Below are 21,463 nucleotides of genomic sequence, written 5' to 3'. Positions count from 1 at the left end.
AGGAAAACTCGTCCCCACCACGCTTCATTTTGCTGCCAAGATATATAGGTGTCATTTGCTGTGGGTATGGAGCGATGGAAGAAGTATGGCAGAAATAACCTGCTGGGCTTGTCCTGCCATCCCTCATCCTGCTGCGAAGGCAGCTGAGCTCAGCAAATCGGATTAGAGATGATTTACCTGGGGCATGGCACAGCGGCATCGCAGCGAAACTAAAGCGCAGCGCCGCCGAACAGCCCTGTGCTGAGCTGGATCCCACCTGAATTCTGGGTCTGTTGCCCTTTGCAGAGCTCTCAGCAGCACAGCAGCCCTGCAGAAAGCTGCAGTCTCCCCGGGCACACTTCGCAATTCATGGTTTGCAGGATCCATGCAATGCAAACGCAGTTTGCTGATTGCAACCTGTAGGAGGTGCTCCCTGAATCCCACACGCCGCAGTCCCTGCTGCAGGCCGCCTTTGCCTCCATTGCAGCACAGCTCTTGGTGTGGGAATTGTATTAGAAATGATGCAGATGTTGAAAAAGCTCCACGGGTTGTTTACACTGAAGCCCCAGCATATGGTGGATGGGAGTGCATAGTGTGTGCTGAACTCTGCCCCTGCTGAAGTGCATGGGAACGCTACCAGGGACGGGCACTTGGCAGATAGAACAGATCATATATTATCTGCCTTTACTGGAAGAATGATATTTTTCCATCAGCATGATTATTTTTGTTTGACTTTTAAGTTGAGCTGGAAGACAGCACGGCTTCCATCCATCACTGCTGCCTATTAGAAAATTAACCAAGCTTCATCAACTTTGTGCACCGTGTGTTTCTGTGGTTGTACATTCAGAAGAAAACAGCTCCAAAGGAGGGTGGGACACGAGGAACACAGAAGTGCAGGAAGCTCTGCAGGACCCAGAGCACTTCTGCTGCTGGGAAGTGCAATAGGAGGGACCTCAGCTGCACGTGTTGTAGCTCCTTCCTTGGTTTGCTGGGTGCTCCTGGAAGCTCTTTGCAAGCACCTGGCCCAGTTTGTGCTCACTGCTGCAGAAAAATGCTCTGAGCGCTGGTTCTGAGTCCTGAGGTTGGGGATGTGCATTGGAGATGCATGGATGGGGAGAGCCTCCATTACAGCCCCTTTGGCACTCTGGGTTGGCAGATGGGGATGGAGATCCCTGCAGAGAACCACAGCAAGTCCAAGGAGAGTTGGGGCAGACCAGTCCTGTCCCTATCCCTGTCCCTGTCCCTGTGTGCCATAGCCACAGCTCCTGGCTGCCGGAACCTCGACCGCACCATGGAGCTGGGGGTCTCCTCCCGTTCGTATCTACAAGCAAATTAAAAATTAAATAAATAACCGTGCTAGTTTACAAATAGAACTGTTACTTGTTACTCACAGTATTAACAGTCTCCTTTTATTTTTTTTATTTTTATTTTTTTCTTTCGGGGCTGTGAAAGACGTTTGTTTCAGTTGCCAACATCTCTACAGAACTAATGTGGGTGGATTGTGACAGATATAATTTCTCCATCCTACAGTTTCATCAACTTGAGTTCTGTTAAACTATACCCGCTGGGCTTAGCTCCTTTTAAAGTTTCCGCTTTGACAGGTAGATTTATTAGTCTTGAAATTTGTACAAATCAGATGTCACTCGTGGCAACTTGTCAAAATGTCAGTCTGGTGAGGGAGGCATGAAAGGATTTTCTGGAGAGAGACGGGAGGCAGGCTTTAAAGAGCTCGAGCAAAGCAGAAGAAAGGAGCTGGGAGGGACGGCAGCCTGCTTGATCCTGGGGGTTTTGCTTTATTAAATATCTAGCGCCATACAGCGGGAGATGTGCAGGATCCTGCCCGCCCAACATCAAGGCTGTCAACATCCGCCGCTGGCTCCCATCGCGCAGCCAGCCGAGCTCCGCAGCTCGCTGTGTGTATTTAGGGCAAGGATGAGGTGCGGGGAGGGGAAAGTTCGGCTCTGTTTTTCAGGCTGTTATACGTCTGCAATGTTGCATTGCAACCCTGAGCACGGAGCTGTGGCGCGGGCACTGGAGGGCAAAGCATGGGTGGGCTGAAGGCAGGGAGATAGGAAAGGGGAGAGAGGAGTGGGGAGTGATGGCAGCAGGGTTCATCCTGATCCCTATCCCATCCCCATCCTCATCCATCCTCATCTTCATTTTCATCTCTAACCTCGTCTCCATCCCCATCCCCATCTCCTCCATCCTCATCCCATCCCATCCCATCCCATCCCATCCCATCCCCATCCCCATCTCCATCTCCATCTCCATCTCCATCTCCATCTCCATCTCCATCTCCATCTCCATCTCCATCTCTATCTCCATCTCCATCCCCACCCATCCCCATCCCCATCCTATCCCATCCTCATTCCCATCCCCATCCCCACCTCCATCCCATCCCATCCACATCCCATCCCAGGAGAGCTGTAATTAAAACCATTGACCTGTGTCTTGCTGATGAAGGCAGGACCAAAACCAAAGCACTCCTTTAGAAGACCACATGCTGTGAAGGGTTGGGACACAGCTGCCATCTCCCTGTGCATGGCCCAAGTAATTCTGTGGCTGAATTTTTTCCATGGAATACATTTAACATTGTAGAAATGAAAACTTAAAAAGAAAAAAAAAAACCCATACTTTCGAAAAGCAAATTAAAAAAACATTATTTTTGCTTGCCATTTCCAAGAAGATCAAGAAAATTTCCACCAAAATCAACATTTTTCTATGAATATTTACAGTTTGTTTGAAAAGAAAGAAAAAAAATCAGTTTTGGCTCAAAAGGTATTTGTTGAAATTTGCGTGACAGGCGATGCCACCCCCCCAGCGAGGCACAGAGCAGGGCTGTGCAGTGCACCAGACAGGGGATGAGAGTTGGCCAACGAGGGCGCGTGGGATCCCACTGACGGCGCACAGCTGCATCCATTGCAACTGGAGCTCAATGTGATATGGAGAGATGCTTCCAAAAAGGAGGTCTGGTTGGGAAAGGGTTCTCCCACCCCCACAGAGGCCATGTCCCCCCAGGCTCTGCGTCTGTGGCTGTGCTGGAAAGCAGAGCAGGGCACGTGGCTTTGGTCCATCCCGACCTTAATGTCCTGCACGTTGCGTGCACCCAACGGAATTGTGAAATAAAGCTGAAAACTGGGATTTCTCCAGCTTTTTAACGCTGGGATTTGTGGTGGGGAGAGGCCATGCGTGGGCATGGAGGGATTTCAGCTTTGCTTAATTACACAGAATTACAGAACTGTTGGGTGCAGAGTTAGTTGGTACGTGAGCGCCCGACTTCTTCCAGCACTGCAACAATGAAAGGAGAGGGGACAGCCCCCTTTACACCATAGGGTTTCTCTGCAAGCAGTCACTCAGTGTTGTTTCCCTTTATGGGGGCACCATAATGGGGGAAAAAAAGGCCATTTTGGGTGCAGTGGGGACCAGGGCTTCTGCGTGAGCTGCAGTGAGGGGGGAGCGTGGGAGGCGGGGAGGGAGGAGAGGAGCGCCTGGCACGGGTTCAGAAAGCTCTCCAGCTCACACATCTGGTTCTTATATTTCAAAGTTAATTAGTCATATTGAGGCTGTCTGAAGATAAATTTATCATCCAGCAAAAACACAAACAGTTTGAAAAATGAAAGGAAGTGAGGTGACACGGCTTGACGTTTAAATAAATCATTTTAACATGATTAAAAAACTTGTCCTCCCTGACACCCGGAGCTGGAGGCTTTGCAAAGGCGTTCTGACAGAGACGGGGCCCTGCTGGCTGCACAAAGCTGTTCCCTGCACAGAGCAGCGCTCTGTGCCGCCGTGCTGCGGCCGCGTAGGATTCCCATTGCCGGTCATTGTCACTGCACGCACCGGTGGCTGTCACTGCATGCCCCGTTGGCACCATGCAGGATCCTTAGATCCATGGCTTCAGCTTTATGCCCTAGTATCAAACCGCCTTTTCGGCAGATTGATTAGCAGAAGGTGGTGATGGAAAGAAACGTGCTGCCTGAGCATCCCTGCACCACGCAGTGGTCCTGCACCAGGTGATCCAGGCTTTGCTCATCCTGGCTGAGTGCACAGTGTCTTTCCCACCAGGGTCCAGCCCAGGGGTTGGGGTCCAGCCTTAAATGAGAGGCGGACACGCAGCCCTCCAACCAAGGCTACTGGACCTCAGAGAGCCCTCAGTTCCCTTTGGCCCAAAGGGAATTGTGCAGTGACTACTGTATCCACTCCCTGCTCCCCAAAGGGCTGAGAGAGCTTGGGAACAGAGGATGGACAGACAGACACACAGAGAGGCAGACACATGGATGGACACACAGGCGGACAAATGGATGGCTGTATGGACAGACAGACAGACAGACAGACTGAGGGAGCTGTGCAGCCTGCTCAGAGCTGGGAAAGCTGAGGGAGGGGGAAGATGTATGTCTCGTAACAAGAAAAGATCTCTCCTGGGCTTGAAGGAAGCCAAGTGACAGAAAGGAACGTGAAATAAAAATAAATAAATAACGAAGTGACGCTTAATGGATAAAATGAATATTCAAGTTGTTTCCAGGGAAGAATCTCTGACTTTGGTGCTGGTTACAGTTACAAGGTTTGTGCGTTTTCTTGCTGTCAAAGCCTTCACCATAATTGTCCAAAAGTTCCTTATCTCTAACAAAACTGTCAGCTGCCTTTGAAGTATCAGAACAGTCTCATCACATCCTATTAAATAGTAAACATCATTTGCAAGCATGCAGCCCTAGGCAGCAGTGTGCGGTGGGGTGGGGGCATGCGGTGGGGCCGGGCACAGGGACACGGCTGTGCCATCCCCGGATGGAGGAGCAGCTCTGCTGGGAAGGAATGTAGTGCTGTGAGTGCCACCCGATGTTCTCCTGCTTTTTCCTTCAGTCAGATTTGGAGAAGTGGATTTCACGTGTCGAAGTGTCTTCCGAGAGCTGAATCTTTCATAGAAGAGTAATTGTGCAATTAGTTATGAATTAGTAAAAATTCATTCTAATTACTTCCAGGTGTGACACATTTTACGCTGCAAAGTATGGAGGGGACTGACGTTGCTCTGTTGGCATCCACTGTGGGAGCAGATGCGAGCAGACACCGTGCCCACCTGGCACACATCATTGGGTGTTGGGGGAACCTCTCTGCGGGGGGAGGGGGGCCCCTGGGAGTGGGGGTGGTTTCCCCCAAACCCCGATGCAGTAATGTTTGGTCCATTTACTCAGCTCTTGGACATGGGTTGGGGCTGCTCTCCATGGGGAGCCGGAGCCCCTTGTGTCCCTGTGGAGCTGGAAGCTCAGCGCTGGGAAACCAAGTGGATCCCATTGTGCCCATCATTAAAACCCTGGAAATCTCCCCATAAAGCCAGTGAGATTTCCAGCCCTAATTCCAGATCAAAGAGGCATTGGGAAGGAGCTTCCCAGGTCTGAGCGCTTATCTCAGCCGGAGCCGCCGGCGTTTGAAGTTGCCCCATCAGTCACTAATCAAAGATCTCCCTTCAGATGGGGAAATCAGACCCCTTTCAGCTGGACGGGTGGTTATCGGCTCCCAAACACCGCCTGTCTTTGCTCTGACCTTCTCTTTGTGAGCTGACCCCGGAGCAGAAGCGCCGCGTGGGGATTGGCCCTGCAGTGCTGGCACGCGCATGGCTGCGCCTTCAGATCAGCAAAGAATGTGCATGTGGAGGTCATAAAACCCTCCAGAGGTAAATAAATACACGCTGGACTCCCCACTTAACACATAGCAATGGCAAGCATTAACAAAGAGCTGCATTTCCACTCAAAGGAGGAATCCACAGCGCTATCGGCCTCTGTTTTCCCTCATCACACACAGACAATGCCGAGGGGAGCAAACCCTTAAGCACAGAGCAGGGAGGGGGGCACTGCTGTTGGGAGCCTCCTGGCTGCAAAGAGAGCCCAACACAAAGTCTGCATTCAGCAATTTTCCACCCTCTCTGCAAAAATGTGCACTCGTGGGACCCTCTGTTCCAGCACAGCACACACTGCAAAGGGAGCAGAACCCTGCTGCAAAGTCCCCAGCAAAGCAGCACGTGGCCTTGCAAGGGTCTGAATCAGCATCAGAAGCGGTTTTTGCTGAAAACACCACATCTTTTTTAAGCTAAATTACACGGAGCCCCAGGACTCTGCCCTTGGGTCCCCCAGCAGCATTGCACATGGCTCTCTGGAAAACTGCCTGAGCGCTTCTGTTCAGTTTTGCAACGTGCTGCTTTACCAGCTTGGACAAGCTGCTGGGAAACCTCTTATAGCAAAGGGTTTGGGGCTGACATCTGCACCATCGGGTAAAAGCATCCCCTGGATATCCCAGAGAGCTCTGAGCGTGCACTGGTGCAGCGCTGCCTTTTAGCTGTGCCTGTGGGTGCCAAGACCAAGAACATTCCTTGGCTGCATCCTGCTGTGTCCACAGTCCCTTCTCTTTGCACAGGGATCGGATGGCGCTTCTCCTGATGGGAATTTGCACCTTGCAACTCAACGTGGGGTGGGACAGGACTGCGAGGAGCTCCCCTGCGGGTCCTGCAGAGAGCTCAGAGATCCCTAACTGCTATTCCAGGCGATGGCTCCATTTTTGGCAGTCGTCTCATGGCTCTGTATCCTCCATGTAACTGGATTCTTCACGTCCCTCGTGCCCAGGGTTAACACTTGGGGCGGCACTGATGGGCAGCAGCAGTGGGGCTGTAATAAGACGGGAGGCACTGGGCTGCACTATGGGGGTTGGGTGGCACACAGGTGGGGCCGGTCCCCTCCCCGTATGTGGGGACACTGACCCCTGTGCCTCCATCACTGCACTGTGTGAGGTGTCCCCAGGTGACACCACGCTGCCTCCTCCTAAGAAACACACGCGAAACAACCACCCAACACAGCAGGCAATGAGGGCTGGAGCTCACGGAGCACTGAACAGCACAGCTTTTGTTGGGGTAGAGTTCATTCCTTTCACGTTTGCCTGCGAGGCTTTGCATAATTAGAATGGAGCCTCTCCTATAAAAGCAAGCCCCTAGCATCCCCACGCAGCAGCAGTCCTGTTGGGGTGCGATCAAGCCCTGTCCCAGGGCTCCTCTGGGACCCCGTGCACACAGCGGAGCTCACTGCACCAGCGTGCCAAAACCAGAGTTTTTTTTTAATAAGGCCTCAGACAAACTCATAAAAAGCCCCCGTCAGCAGGGCAAATTTCATTCCAGCTGGGAACTGGATTCCTGTGAAAGGAAAGTGCCAGCAGGCCCTTTAGCTCCAATGGCACGACCAGACACAGCTATAATTAAGGGCTTTTTGATAGCTGCATGAAAGCTGTTATGAATTTCAGTGGGCAGAGGGGCACAGAGGAACAGTAAATCACCCCAACAAAAGGTACGGGCAGCGGGGAGCAGGCTCCGGTGTTAACCAAGCACTGTTGTAAAGAGCTTAAATTATGAACACGTGCCATAGTTAGAGTAGGGTCAGCTTTAACTGGAGCCCATTGTCCCCGTGGCTCCTAGCATGGAGGAACTGGGCTCCACACCTGGCTCCTCTATCCTGGAGCTCCAGTGCTGTCAGTGCCCCCATTGTGCCCCCAGGAATGGGAGGACCGCTGGCATCCCACACCATGATGCTGGGATGGGCATCTCCATGCAGAGCCCAGCAAGAACTCGATCCATATGGGGACATGGGGAATGCAGCGTGGGGCTGCTTGGCTGCAGCCATTCCATGGCCCCATACAGCTGTGCCCAAGCAGCACTCTGCAAGCAGGACTTTTCTCAGCCGTTATTTCATTAACTACTGTCAGCACCCGCCAAGCACAAACTCTGAATAATCTGTTGCTGATTTGTACATGGATTTGTACCGGAAAAGGTTTTTGTTAGAGCCGGCTTTGCACAGCCTCCTTTATAGGTCCCGGGGTCACAGGCATGGGGTGAAAGCTGGGCACAGCGTAGCTCAGCACCGGGGCACCCAAACCACGGTGAACCCGAGTGGGATCGTTTATTTCACCCCAAACTGTGCATGTGGAGCAGCAAGTCTGCACCAAAGCCCATCAGTAAAATGAGAAAGCCAAAGATTGCACCATAAATAAGGACCGGTTGACACTTCTTAAATTCATAGCTTTAGCACACAGCAAAGTGTCTCCTTTTTATCAGGAATTTGTTGACAAGGGTTGCAAAAAGATCTACAAATAATACTGAGTGGGGCTATGAAAATGTATTTGTGGAACATTTCAGTATCAGGGATCACCATTATATCGGAAGAATTCATCTTCCTGGAACATTTTATTAGTATCTCCATTTTATAGCTGCTCCCTTTTAATTTTTTTTTTTAAATTTTATTTATTTTTTCATTCTTCCAGCAGCTGCAGCAATGGGGAGAGCCCTTTTTCCATCCACGGCTGCAGGGATTTGGCTGACACAGGTCCAAGATGCCACCATTCCATTCCATTCCCATTCCCATTCCCATCTCACCCCATCCCATCCCATCCCATCCCATCCCATCCCATCCCATCCCATCTCCATCCCATCCCATCCCATCTCCATCTCATCCCATCCCATCCCATCCCACTGGTCAATCACTGATGGAGAACATTGGGAGCAGCTGAGGGAACGGAGCCTTTTCCCCAAGGAAAGCTCAGCCCCGGCTCCTGCACCCTCTCCTCCCCACAGCAGCACGTGGTCTCGTCCTGCTCTCACCCTCAGCCCAAAGCAATGATGAATGCCCTGCAGTGGCACTACAGACGGCCATAAATAACGCCTTGCTCGGCGGTGCCGGCAGCTTCCATTAAGGCCGTCTGGATGGGGCTGTGATACCCCAGGTCCACGCCAGGCCCAGCTGCAACATTTATCAGCATGCTTTCCTCACCCCATAAATCATCCCAGCCAGGAGCCATATGGGAAACAGCCTCAGCAACATCCAGCAGCGGGCAGCAGCTCCTCAGTGGGGCACTCTGCCCACCCCCACTTGTGGTTGCCACTTGTGCCCTACACGTGTCTCTACATTTTGTGGCCTGCCAGGGGCACTCCATGGCTTTCCAGACCCGTGCCCCCATCCTCACCTCAAATATTACAAAGAGAATCATTTTGATGTGGTACTATTTGTATTATTTTAACTGAAAGGGCCTCCTGGCACAGGAATCCATGTTTTCTTCTCATTCCCTCTGGTCTCTGAACCTCAGAGGCCCTGCCAGTCCCTGCCTTTCTCACCCTTATTTCTTCCTATGCACAATGAGGTGTAAATTGACACCAAATCAGCCTGTTTACACTTCACACCCACTGTGCACAGGGAAAAAAATGCATAGTGATGAAGAATGAAGCCTATTGTTTTGGGGCTTAATTGAAGAAGGGAAAACATACCCCTGGGTTTTACAGTAAGGATTTACAGGTGTGTTCAGCACCCTCACCTTGCATCATAACTCAAGATACGACAACGTATAACAGCACCTAGTGACAGCACCATGTCTAACATGTCTGGTGTTTGGGGCAGTGGAGGAGCCTGCCCATGGGTTTCCCCACTTGCAGCTGGCTTTCTCCCCAAGCATCTCCACTCCCAGCTCTGCTTCACAATGCCTCTTTTCCTCACTTCCATTGTGATCCACTGAAGCCAACGCAAAGACCCTACAGAGCTGGGAATTGGGAGCTAAGGATTGGCCTCTCCCAGCAATGGGCTGCCCCAAAGAGGTTGAGCAAATCCCTGGACAGCTGAAGCCATGTGGCATGGAGCAAAGGGCAGCTCTGGGAGGCCTGCGCTGCCTGTGTTGAGGCCTGTCTTGCAGTTTCTGCCATAGTGAACTCTTGGGAACACATTAAATTAAGTGTCCTAAATTCGCCTAACTACGCATTTAATTTGGCAGTAATAGGACACTCTCTGTATAATAGCAGAGTTGCTGTATAATAGAAGAGTAGCTGCATATTAATATTTTGATTATTAAGGACATGTGTATTGGAGGCTTAATAAGTATGTAATATATTATTGCTTAATTGCTCAGACTCTTAAGTATGTTTTCATAATTAGCTGCTATTTAGTTAACGTAAATATCCAGCTTATTAAATGTAGACATGCATTCTGCCTGCAGCGGTTCTTCATATGAGCAGCACCCGAGGACAGCAGGCGTCCAGCAGGACCAGCCCTGTGCTGGTGGCCAGCAAACACATCCCAAGCCCTCCAAGCTCTGCAGTCCCATTGGGTGCAGTGGGAAGCTCTGCCATGGCTCTGTCTGGTTCCTCTCACGCAGAGATAATCCCTTCCACCTGGGCCGGGCAGCCAGCGTGCTTCCTCCTTCCTTCATTTGCTGAGCTGAGAGGCTTTTGAGCTGGGCTTTTGCTCTATTTTCTCCGTGGAGGACCCATAAAGTCTGGATGGAAATGGAAGATGGGAATGTGTATTTCATGCTCGGTCTGAGCGGGTCCCACATCTCAGGGATCACCAGCATTTATCTGGGATGATCACCTCCATTGGTGGCAGCTCAGAGTCCCACGGATGTCTGTCCTCTGTGCTGTGTGGTCATCCCAGCCGAGGTCATGAGAAATGGGTACCACTGTGGACAGCAGCTCGGCTTGTCTTGTGCTCCTCCTGGGGTGAAGGAATGAATGCATAAGTAAGTGGATGAACGAAGGCGATGCCTTGGGAAACCCATATCCAAGGCTGGCTGGTGGAAATGCTCTGTGTTAGCCGAGCACTGGGCTCGGTCTGCAGGGCAATGCAATTTCAGGGTTCCTGTGTGCTGCTGGCGGTGTTGAGGTCGCATCCAACCAAACTGTTCTGCAATGCGAAGAAGGGGTCCCGAGCCACGGCCATGCGGAGATCTCAGCTCTGGGTTATGTGGGGTGAGGGCCACTTCTCCTCAGTTCTGGGATGAAACGGACCAAAGGGTTCTGAGCTCATTCTCCATCCTTGCAGATTTGGGGCAGGTTTCTCATGTGGGCTCCTAAACGCTTCATTTCAACACAGTTATTGTCCCAGTGCCTAACAGGAGAGGCAGTCTGAATGAGCCAATAACTCACCTGCTGCAAACATGTTTATTTGAGGTTTTTTTTCCCCCTTTTAAGAGCTTTAGCAAATACAGTACGTACAAGGAAAGAAAAAGCCCTGATGCCAGCATGCATAATTCCTCCAGGAGCAAGTCTGATAGGAACACAAAAGCGTGCACGCTTCCAAACTGTAACCAATATTTGCACATTGGAGTGACTAATTCTCCACTCCGAGCACAGAACAATAGGCGTAATAGCAAGGTGCATTAATGCAAAGCGTGATTGTCTGCTGCCGTGCTTATTTGACACATAAACAAGGAGAGGAGGAGGATTTTTATCTACCTGTATGACTATTCGCTGAACAGCAGGTTACAAATGCGCTCAGAAAATGCTGACCCAGGGCTGCTCCTGTACCTCCTGCGCCGGATTGGCACATGATTTGCAGCACTGCGGGAGTTCTATAGCTGACCTCATTAGCAGTGCATTTCCTGGCTTGTTAGCATCATATTTGTATAATTTACGGCACCTTCGTTTTTATGGAATGTGTTCCTTGTAGAGTGTAATGGCAGCAATATATTTAACCTCTCCTATTTAGGAATGCTGTTGCTGAAGGCAGCCTGGAGATATAAAAGGGATTTTTTTTCATCTCTTCTTTCTCTCTAGCATGCATATTTTTTTTCCCACTCAGTTGCTACATACCCAAATATACGTGTAACCTGCGAAGTGTTCATAAAAGGAAACATGAAGCTGTGCTCAGGAAACCGCAGCTTTTGCAGGAGCATTCCCAAGGTCAAGCCCCTAAATCAGCTCAGTGCCATCTTTCCAAAGCCATTACTCAGCTGCTGGAAGAGGAACGAGAATTGCACCAGCAGAAAGGAAGGACACTGCATGGAGGTGGGATGGAGCCGGGCTCAGCTCCTGGCTCTGCTGCCCAGCCAAGGGCACTGCTGCTGGGGATGCTCCTTTGTGCTCTTTTTCATTTGCAGCACCTGTGTGCATGCGGTGATGGGGCGATGCAGCTGCATGTGATGGAGGTGATGATGCAGCCTTGCAGTGCAGCCCTGGGGATGGTCCACAGCTCAGCCAGGAGCCCTGAGGCCACAGCAGCCCCATCCCTGCCTGCTTCTGTGGCTCACAGTGAGATCTCGATCCTCATCACTTGATTTAAATGGAGCCTGTCTCATTAGGTGGCTGTGTACCTGCTTAGTTGCCTAAACACCCCATTTCCATGCTGCTCAGGCTGTCTGTGCTATCTCGCAGTGATGGATTCCATGGGTGGAGAGTTGCATAGAAATACATCTGTGGGTGCTCCTGTGCTGCAACAGCAATTCCAGATCACTCTGCTTCTCCCTCCCTTCCAATCTGCACAGCCTGCAACCCCTAAACCCACCCTGACTCCACTCGCTCTGGACATGGGGAACCAATGGGGCCACAAAGGAGCTTTGGGGGCAGCTTCGGCTTTGCCATCCATCAGCTGCCCCCCAAAGTTGTGGAGCAGGGGGGACCTCAGTGCTGCACCCCTGCGCTGCTTTGCATCGCCACCACTCAGTGCTTGGGCTGAGTCAATGCCACCCCCCGCCCCATTGCTGTGCCCCACAGCAGCCCCATAGCTGCCTCACAGCCGCCCCACAGCCACCCTGGAGCTCACGGCAGCCCCGGCAGCATCTCAGCTCTTTCTTGTTAGCTGCACTCTAAGCAGGAAAGTGACTGGCCCTGACAATATAATTTACATCGCTGTATAAAACTATCTGTGGAAGCCAAGCTAATTTGTGCCAGATTAGGCTATTTGTCTCAGCCACTGTCTAACGGCACAATCTATCAGAGGGCTGTTTTCAAATATCGCTTTTCAAGCGTGCCCTTGAGAGGCGGGAATTGATTGGGATCTTAGAAAGCAAAATTACAGCAATAACTTAAAAGAAACAATAATTACTGAATCATACCAGTGTCAGCACTCTGCAAAACACGAAATAGCCATCAAACCCCAATCCAATATATTCTGCAGCAAATTTATTGAATGGAAAAAGCAGTTGAGTGAGGCTTTTTCTCCCTCCCCGTTCCCTTCACCCCCTCTCCCTCCCGGTACATATGGTTATCTCCAAACCGCAAGTGAATGAGTCGATAATTCTTGTCATTGACTGCTCCATTTTCAGAGAGTCAAGAGAAGATCCATTAGGTGCCTCCCGACGCGGTGTCTTTCCCCTTCCCCTCCAGTCATTTGCGAGTCTGCGCTCCTCGGGCAAACAAACATATATAACTAATCATCTGTTAAAGCGCCGAGCCCCCTAATAAATCTCTGCAACTGAAATACTTTAATGGGTAATTAATTGATCCTGTTCCAGAGGAGTAATAAGATAATAAATTAGACAATATTTCACTCAGTTGTGTCAGTGTACTGCTAATGGTGCTGTAGGGCTAAGCCGAAGGATAATAAATTAGCCAGAAATTAACTGCTAAGAGCTTTCTGCAGAGAAATTGGCTGACAGGCAAGGCTTGGTGATTTAGGGCCCTGATGCCGTGGTGGTGCTCTCCATTCCCTTTATTTATTTTTTGGTGCTCACAGATATTAACTCTTATTTGGGGCTGGAGCAAGCAGCGTGGCATGGCATGGCGTGGCACGGCACAGTGCATCATGGCATGGTGCATCGTGGCATGGCATGGCACAGTGCAGCATGGAACAGGGCAACATGGCACAATGCATCATGGCATGGCGTGGTGCAGTGCAACATGACATGGAGAATCATGGCATGGCATGGTATGGAATGGTGCAACATGGCATGGTGCAACATGGCACAATGGATCACGGCATGGCATGATGCAGTGCAACATGGCATGGTGCATCATGGCACGGTGCAGCAGAGTACAGCAAGGTTGGGAAGCAGCAGATTTATTGCAATCTGGTTGTGCTGCATGTAGGTAAATTACTTTTGTGCTGACTGTAAAGGCTGTCTCTGAGGCGAGTTATTACCCATCCAGCAAACAAAAAGGAAATATTTTCTGGTGTGTGTGTCATATTTCTCAGGAAGGTATGGCAGAGACACTGGGAAAGGTGACACTGGGGGACAGATCCTCAGGTGGTGTAAAGCAGCATGGCACTGCTGGGCTATGGAGGGTACCATGAGTGGTGCTAATGAGAAACTGGACAGGGCTGGAAGCCTGCAGCATCAGAGCCCCTCACTTCCCCCCATCAGTCTGTGGTCCCCCAGCTGGCTGTTCTTCCCAGCTGTTATGGGGCTCCAAAGGACCCAGCACCTCCCTGGGTTCCCAGACCCAGGCTGGGGCTGCAGTGGGAGCCCTGCATGGCAAACTCTCATCTGCTCTGATCCTGGGGACCAGGGTCAGCCCTCTCCTGCTGCCATTGCTCCCTGGGAGGAGGTGGGAGCCCAGCACTCAGCCGGGGCACCGGGAGAGCTCACGGACGAGATTAAAAGCAAATCAAAGAAGAAAAATTGTGGTACGGTTTATGTCTTCCTAATTAAAACCCCGCCAGTCTCCCTTCTCTCCCCCCCTTTCCCAGCTAATGTTACACTAACGAGCTGAGTTTAGTGGCATTTATGTAGATAAAAGTCCTGATGATTGATCTCAATGGCTTGTTAAAATTAGTTTCAGTCCACCATATTGATTTAATTCCATTGCTTGAAAGTGCTAATTAATAATGATAATAAAAGTGTCTGGGCTCATTATTATCAGGAGGCAGGTTGGGAGGGGATGAGGGGCACCGCGGTGTGTGCATCACTCACTGCACCTCCAGTGGAGTTGGGAAGGTGGCATAGGGCAGAAGCAACAGGGATGGGGGTGGGGGTCTGCCCTTGGCCAGAGGGAGCTCTGCGGGATGGTGGTGGGATCCCCTGTTGCTCTCTGTGGGGTGGTGGTGGGATCCCCCAGTTCCCATCAGCCCAGTCCCATTCCACAGCTGGGATCATATCATGATTCCTAAGATGTTTGCTGCTGAGATTTTCGAAGGACCCATCCATGGACCAAAGCTCAGCATCACACGGAGGAGCCCCAGTGGGGGAATCTGCACTGCCTGCAAAGTGACGCTCTCACCCTTCTCCAGCTACCTGCTGCCTGCAGCTCCTGAAACCTCTTTCCTGGGGAAATTAATTAGCACAATTAATATATTTATGTGATCATTCACTGTGCTGATTTCAGACCACTGCAGAGAAAACTTTTCCTGCCTCCATCCGCTCTCCCTGTGCCATTTGGGCACTGCTGGCCCTCATCTTCCCCTTTTAGTTTTAAAATTTCTCTCTGTCTCTCCCATCCATCATTTTCTCATTCCCTCTCTCCCATCCACAGCTAATGGAGTCTGCAGTAATTCAGCCCTCCTCGACAGGGCTGTAATTTCAATAAATAATTACGGGACCTGATTTCATCTCTCTCCTTCCTGAAATGTGACCGCACAAACTCATCCCGGGGTTAATTAGCTGTGGGGCTTCAGGTCGGCCCCATGGCTTTGGGGCAGTGGGCTGCAGCCCTGCTTTGCTCCCACTGCTGGCTCTGCCTGCAGCATCCCGAGCTCCTGCTGCATCCCCATGGTGGGATTCATTCCCCATCCGTGTGGGCAGCAGCGCAGATCCCCATGCAAAGAGTAAAGGGAACAAACAAGCACAGAAGGCTGAAAGCAGCAAAGCCAGAGCTGTGCAAGGCCGACAGCTCCACCGCCACCACCTTCGGTCGGGGCTGCAAACAAAGCGAAGGTCCCTGAGTTCTCCTATAAATGGTAATGATAACACAATTATCATGCAAAACAAAAATTAAGTTTAATGGTGCAAAGCCAGGGTGTACTGTGGAGGTAATTCATATTAATTATGTTTGGATTAAAAGCTTATTTCTTTTGTTAGCATCTGCAAGTAGGAACTTAGCAGTAAAAAAAGCTGCATATAATTACTGCATCTTATGGAGGAGCAGTGTCGAACTTAATGGAGCATCCCCGTTCTCTCTGGGCACCCGAAGAGCAGTAATATTTCACATTTTATGAAATACAGGAGAAATAAATTACAGGTTTAATGATGAGCTTTCCTTGGGCTCGTACCGCAGTGCGATTGGCTACTGAGCACGCCAGGCCTGCAGCCCCTGCTGCAATGCAATGCCAGCATCACTGTGACACCCCTATAGCAGTGCAATGCCACCATCACTATGACCCTGCTGCAATACGATGCGATGCCACCATTGCTACGACCCCCTGTGCTGCAGTGCAATGCCACCACTGCTGTGATTCTCCTCTGCTGCAATGCCACCATCACTATGAGCCTGCTGCAATGCAATGCAATGCGATGCCACCATCGCTGTGTCCCCCTGCAGCAGTGCAACGTCACAATTGCTGCGACCCCCCCCCGTGCTGCAGAGCAGTGCCATTGCCACTGTGACCTTTCTGTGCTGCAGAGCAGTGCCACTGTTGCTGTGACCATCTCATGTCTCTCCCAGCAGAGCTGTGAGCACAGCTGTGGGTCAGCTTTCAGCAGGTTTTGTTCCCATTCCACACCATGAGCAATATGGGACGGGGCCGATCCCACTGTCATCACCCTGAGCCTGCACACTCCGTGGGCACTCTGCTCCTTATTAGTCCACAGCCCTGTGGATGCCAGCTGCTATTTTAATTCCTTTGTGCTGATGGCGGCATTGGAGAGATCGGTGCTTTCCTTTTAAGCACAAACCACTTTGGGGCTGGCCCAGGAGTGCTGTAGGGCTCTCATTGGAAAGCAGAGCTGCAGCACTGTGATGCCCGGCGCCTGCCCCTCTGGGTGTTATTTCATCAATTTGTCCCAAATTCCACACCCCAATCAGGCTTCCCCCCTTCCCAGCCATTCTGCAAAGAGCTGCTCATCACATCGCTACTTTTCCTAACGGGCTTCAGCTTCATTGACACCACAATTTGTGCTATCTGATTATTGATCCACAAATCAGAGATGCTATAGCTGGGTGAGGAGGTGCCGACCCCACGGCTGCGCTGCCCCGAGGGCTCCATAACTGCAGACATCCCACGTCACATCCCCATACATCCACCCATGGCCACTCCATCAGTGCATCCCTCAACCCCATGGGACACAAAGGGGTCCCCAGGGAGGGGTCCACGCGGCCCCATGCAGAAGACCCCACAGTGAGCAGCCACACCTCTGCTTTTGCTGTTTGTATACACACATATATACGCACACACAGACACACAGAGCAGCTCCTATAGATCAGCACTCCTCCTGCCTTCCCGTTTCCCCCTTTTTGACACCATAAATCTCTGTTTTTCCCAACTCACGGCAGCGATTGCATCATCTCCCATCCGCCCCCTCCCCGCCCAGTGCAGATTAAGATAAAGTGATAGCGCTGTGTCAAAGAGTGCTTTACTGCCACACTTGGGATAGAAGAGGAGAGGTTAATTTATCATCGCTGGGGAGAACTGACAGAGGAGAGATATACTACCGAAGGGGGATTTAGCACAGGGCCAAGAAACTTCACACTATTTTTACCATCTGTCACATGCTCTAATAAAGCAGGACAAAATATGAAGAAAGGAAAAATGAACTATCAAACACTGATGTAATGCAGCCCATAAATCTAATTTAATTACTTTGCATGGAGACAGGTCCTCGAGTCCGTGTGAATATACTGGATTTTCTTGGCAACTTAACAACTAAGTGTTTTAATAACATCACACCATAATTTATTCTGCTTGAAACACAAAACCTCTTTTGTGTGAGTTTCGTTCCTTTCTCTTTCTTTTTTTTTTTTTCCTTTCGGTGTGTGAGAACTGTTAATTTTTCCTGCTAATGTCAAAACTGGCATAAATTCACACGTGAACTTGAAGCCTGGCTGTGAAAAGAGGCGGAGGTTGGCGAACGCCTTTTATTGTTGGGTGCACGCGGGGCTGTGAGCAGCAGTGGGGCTGCGGTGGCTGCTGGGGAATGGGACTTCAGGGAGTGTTGGGCAGAGCAGGGCTGTCCCCAAAGCAGAGCTGGGGGATCCAGGCATGGGGAGGCGTTGGGATAATCAGAATCATAGAACCATAGAAAGGCCTGGGTTGAAAAGGACCATAATGCTCATCCAGTTCCAACCCCCTGCTATGTGCAGGGTCACCAACCACAAGCCCAGGCTGCCCAGAGCCACATCCAGCCTGGCCTTGAATGCCTGTGGGCATCCACAGCCTCCTTGGGCAACCTGTTCCAGTGCGTCATCACCCTCTGGGTGAAAAACTTCCTCCTAATATCCAACCTAAACCTCCCCTGTCTCAGTTTAAAACCATTCCCCCTTGTCCTATCATGGGATGCCGTGAGCCAAAGCACATGGTTATCACTGAATGTGCTCCTGCGAATCTGGATGCAGTCACAGAAATTATTGCTAATAATGCAAGCCGTATATCAAAGGTTTTAGGATCCTTGTGTGCTGGGACACTATTTTTCCAGGCTTTGTTCTGAATCATTACAGATGACATTGAGTTTGTGCACCTCTGTGATTAGGAAGGGACATTCCAATCTGATTTTGAACCAAAGTGCTGGCTTTGACATTTGTCCCTGGTGTTGGACATGGGAGCTGTGATGGCAGTGAGTGGGGATGGGGCGAGCTGGTAATGCATCTGTTGGTCATCAGTGCTCCATGGGTCACCCACATGGTCCTCCAGCCACGTGGGGCTCATGGTGCATCTGCTGGGCTCAGGCACGGAGCAGAGCTTGGCACGCGCCCCGCGTGCTGCAGAGCTGAGCTGGGGCTTTGCTTTGCCTCTGGGCTCAGCTTCCCTGAAGCTTCGCCCGCAACTTGCCTGAGCTCTGAGCACTTCTCGTGTAATCATTGATTTTTCAACACTGAAAATTTTAAATAATGCAGAAGAGGCTCCCCCCAGTAGAGCTCTGCAAGAGCAAATCCATCAGACTTTGTAATAGTGTCTCCAGGGAGGAGAGTGAGTACTTAAAACCAAAGTGCAGCAGGAGATACCGCTTTGGGGACATGGGAAGATCCTCCTGAGCATTGTATGTTCGAGGATTAGGAACCCTGAAGCCCGGGGATCTGCAGGTGTTGCAGCTATCTCAGCTCCAGGGTTTGCTCCGCTCAGCACTGCTCTCCCCTGGGGACAGAATAAAGGCTGACACAGGACACGCAGCACAGCACACAGCCCAGGGCCTGGCGGGTGGTTTGCATCCTGAGGAGCTGCATGTGCAGACTGTGCATGCCCAGGTGATTTATTGCACAAGGGCATTTGCATCCTGTAGCTAATTAATCCAAGTGCTGGAGGCTGTTCTTTGAAGTAGAGCAGTGTCAGCGAGCCCAGCCCAGGGATCATTTGTTTCTTTTTCTGAAGAAGGCATTCCAGGTCTGTGTCCCACTGGAGAAGCTCTGCCTGTATGCACCTGCATGGCTGGGGAGAGCATTACGCCTTAACGCACTGCAGAGCCCATAAGTTGGGCTGTGGCACCCACATGGAAGCAGCGTGCAGCCAAAGGACATCTGCAACACACTTCCCTAATGCAGAGGTAGATTTTGTGCACCCCAACCAGACGCCATGTGGATTGTGCACACCTCCAAAGGTGTCACTCAACAGATTGGAATTGATTTCACTCCATTTTCAATGTCCCTCTCTCCCCTTTCTGTCTTTTTTTTCTGTGTTGGAGATAATGAAAACCCCGGTATTTAAATTCAGCTCCTCGGTTGCACAGATTGATTGCTTAGGAAAAAAAAAATATATATATATATATATTTGAAACACCTCGAAGCAGGCATGCATGAGGTAGATGGCAGATAGCAGCCTGGAGAGGGAACGTGCAGCTGCACCTTTTGCTGGAAGAGAACGGTAGGATGGAGAACATCCACGTGAGCTGTGCTGCTGCATGGCACACAGTGGGGATGTGGTGGGATGGGGGGAGGTTTCCCAGCCCTGCACAGCGCTGTGGGTTCGGCCATGACTGTGCTCTGCGCTGTGCCCCAGCAGTGCTGCGTTCTGCCGCGTGCGCACAAGTTTGTGCATGAGTTTCCTGAGTTCATGGATAAAGTCCAGAGCTGCCAAGCTCCCAGTGCTTTGCCATGTCACACTAATAGCTTCCAGATCCCATCACATATTAAATTCATGCGGTTTCAGCGAAGCCATCTATTTAATGCAATTCGCTAAATGCCTGCGTAGCTCCGCTGACAGTGACATATTAGGTTTGCAGTCTTTTGCAATCTGATATCTCTGAATTTGCCACTGTACTAAAGATTTGATTAATGTGGTTCCATTTCGGTGCAGTAATTGGCTGCGACTGTTGTAGAAAATAATCAGGCTTTCATTCCTTACAACTGCATGGACATGCTAATGAGAGAGTGGGTTAATTAAGCCCCAGGCAGAAAGCGACAGTTACTGATGACTGTTATGACAAACCACCGACTCGGCATTTGGGAGCAGGACAGCAAATTTGCACTTTATGAAATTACAGGAAAACTGGGACATAAGGAATAAATAGTTACATCTGTTTGGTGAAAGGAAGAGAGCGGGAGAGGAGAGGAGTGCTGTGTCTCAAATCAGGGCGCAGACACGGGGAGAAAAGTTCAGCGCAGTGCAGGGAGGGAACCAACTTTTATGCATTCCCTCTCCATGCTCCCCAGTGCGTTTCCCCACCAGCAGGATGCAGGAGGAATCCCACACTGGGAGGCAGTACTCTGGCTCTGTGCACCCTTCCTGCTCCTTCTGGGCCCAGCTGGGAGGTGTTGAGTGCAGGGATGCTGTGGGCCACGCAACAGCATGGGTGCAGCATGCAGGGATGCAGTGCTGCAGGGATACCATCACCAAACCCCACAGATCACAGCCCCGGGGCTCCCAGTGGGCTCAGCCTCCAGCAGGCAGCTCCTCCAGCTGCAGCTCTGCGATGCCAATAACTCATTTATAAGGATTAACCGGCAATCTTTAAAACTTTCCCTTTCATGCTCATGATATTTTGCAACATAAGCACTGCCGCCATATAACCAATGATTTAGCTGAGGGGTTTTATAGTCTGAAATGGCTTTAAAATTTGTTTGGAATTACCTTGAGTACATTTTAAACACTTAAATTGTCATCTTTGCATTTTGGACTATTCATGATGCACTATAGGATTTTTTTTTCCTCCATTAAAGTGCAGAACAACCCCTCCATTGTGGTACCATGGCCTCCTGGCTGCACGCTGGTGGTGTCCCCATGCTCTGTGCCATGGGATGGCATGCAGGGTGGATGGGTCCAGATGTCTGTCCATAGGCACGTGGACATCTGTCCAGGCTGCACGCATGCCTGTGTCACCCTGTAGGTGTGCATCTCCCCTGTAGACATAAATAGAACCTGAGCACTCTGGGCCAATGTCCCTAACAGAGAGCAAAGTGTGAGCGTCCTCCATCCCACCGCAATCTCTTTGACATCTCCAAACATGGCTTTATCCGACACATCCATGGGGGACTTTGGGCGCATCCATTCTCATCTTCAAGGTTATCTTATGGGTTTCATTAAGGCTTAAGGACTATTTCGTAGGGTTTTGGCTTGGTGCAGCTGCTGTCTCTCTGCTCTTCTGTCTCTGCTCCTGGGGTGCACAGGGTGCCCCTGTTGGCTCCGCGCTGCCGGGTCCCTCATGGTTCTGTACCTGCCAGGGCCTCACTGAGCAGCCC

General features: G+C 50.7%; 1 protein-coding gene and 1 long non-coding RNA gene across 2 annotated transcripts in view; one reads left to right on the top strand and one right to left on the bottom strand.

Annotated features, from left to right (window-relative positions):
- LOC112530177 overlaps positions 1 to 10,091 on the top strand; it is a 23,905-nt gene extending 13,814 nt beyond the window's left edge. Inside the window, exons 2-4 of the transcript XR_005841536.1 lie at positions 5,442 to 5,644; positions 6,382 to 6,544; positions 9,952 to 10,091. The gene's annotated coding sequence lies outside the window, so the exon portion shown is untranslated. The remainder of the gene's footprint in view (positions 1 to 5,441; positions 5,645 to 6,381; positions 6,545 to 9,951) is intronic.
- Positions 2,327 to 21,463, bottom strand: part of LOC124417352 — a 99,219-nt gene continuing 80,082 nt past the window's right edge. Inside the window, exon 4 of the long non-coding RNA XR_006931998.1 lies at positions 2,327 to 21,463. This is a non-coding gene — a long non-coding RNA (uncharacterized LOC124417352).

The sequence above is a fragment of the Gallus gallus genome, chromosome 22 (genome assembly GCF_016699485.2).
Source record: "Gallus gallus isolate bGalGal1 chromosome 22, bGalGal1.mat.broiler.GRCg7b, whole genome shotgun sequence".
Taxonomy (NCBI): Eukaryota; Metazoa; Chordata; class Aves; order Galliformes; family Phasianidae; genus Gallus; species Gallus gallus.
The sequence above is the reverse complement of the archived record's forward strand: the minus strand, read 5'-3'. Positions and strand labels throughout refer to the sequence as shown.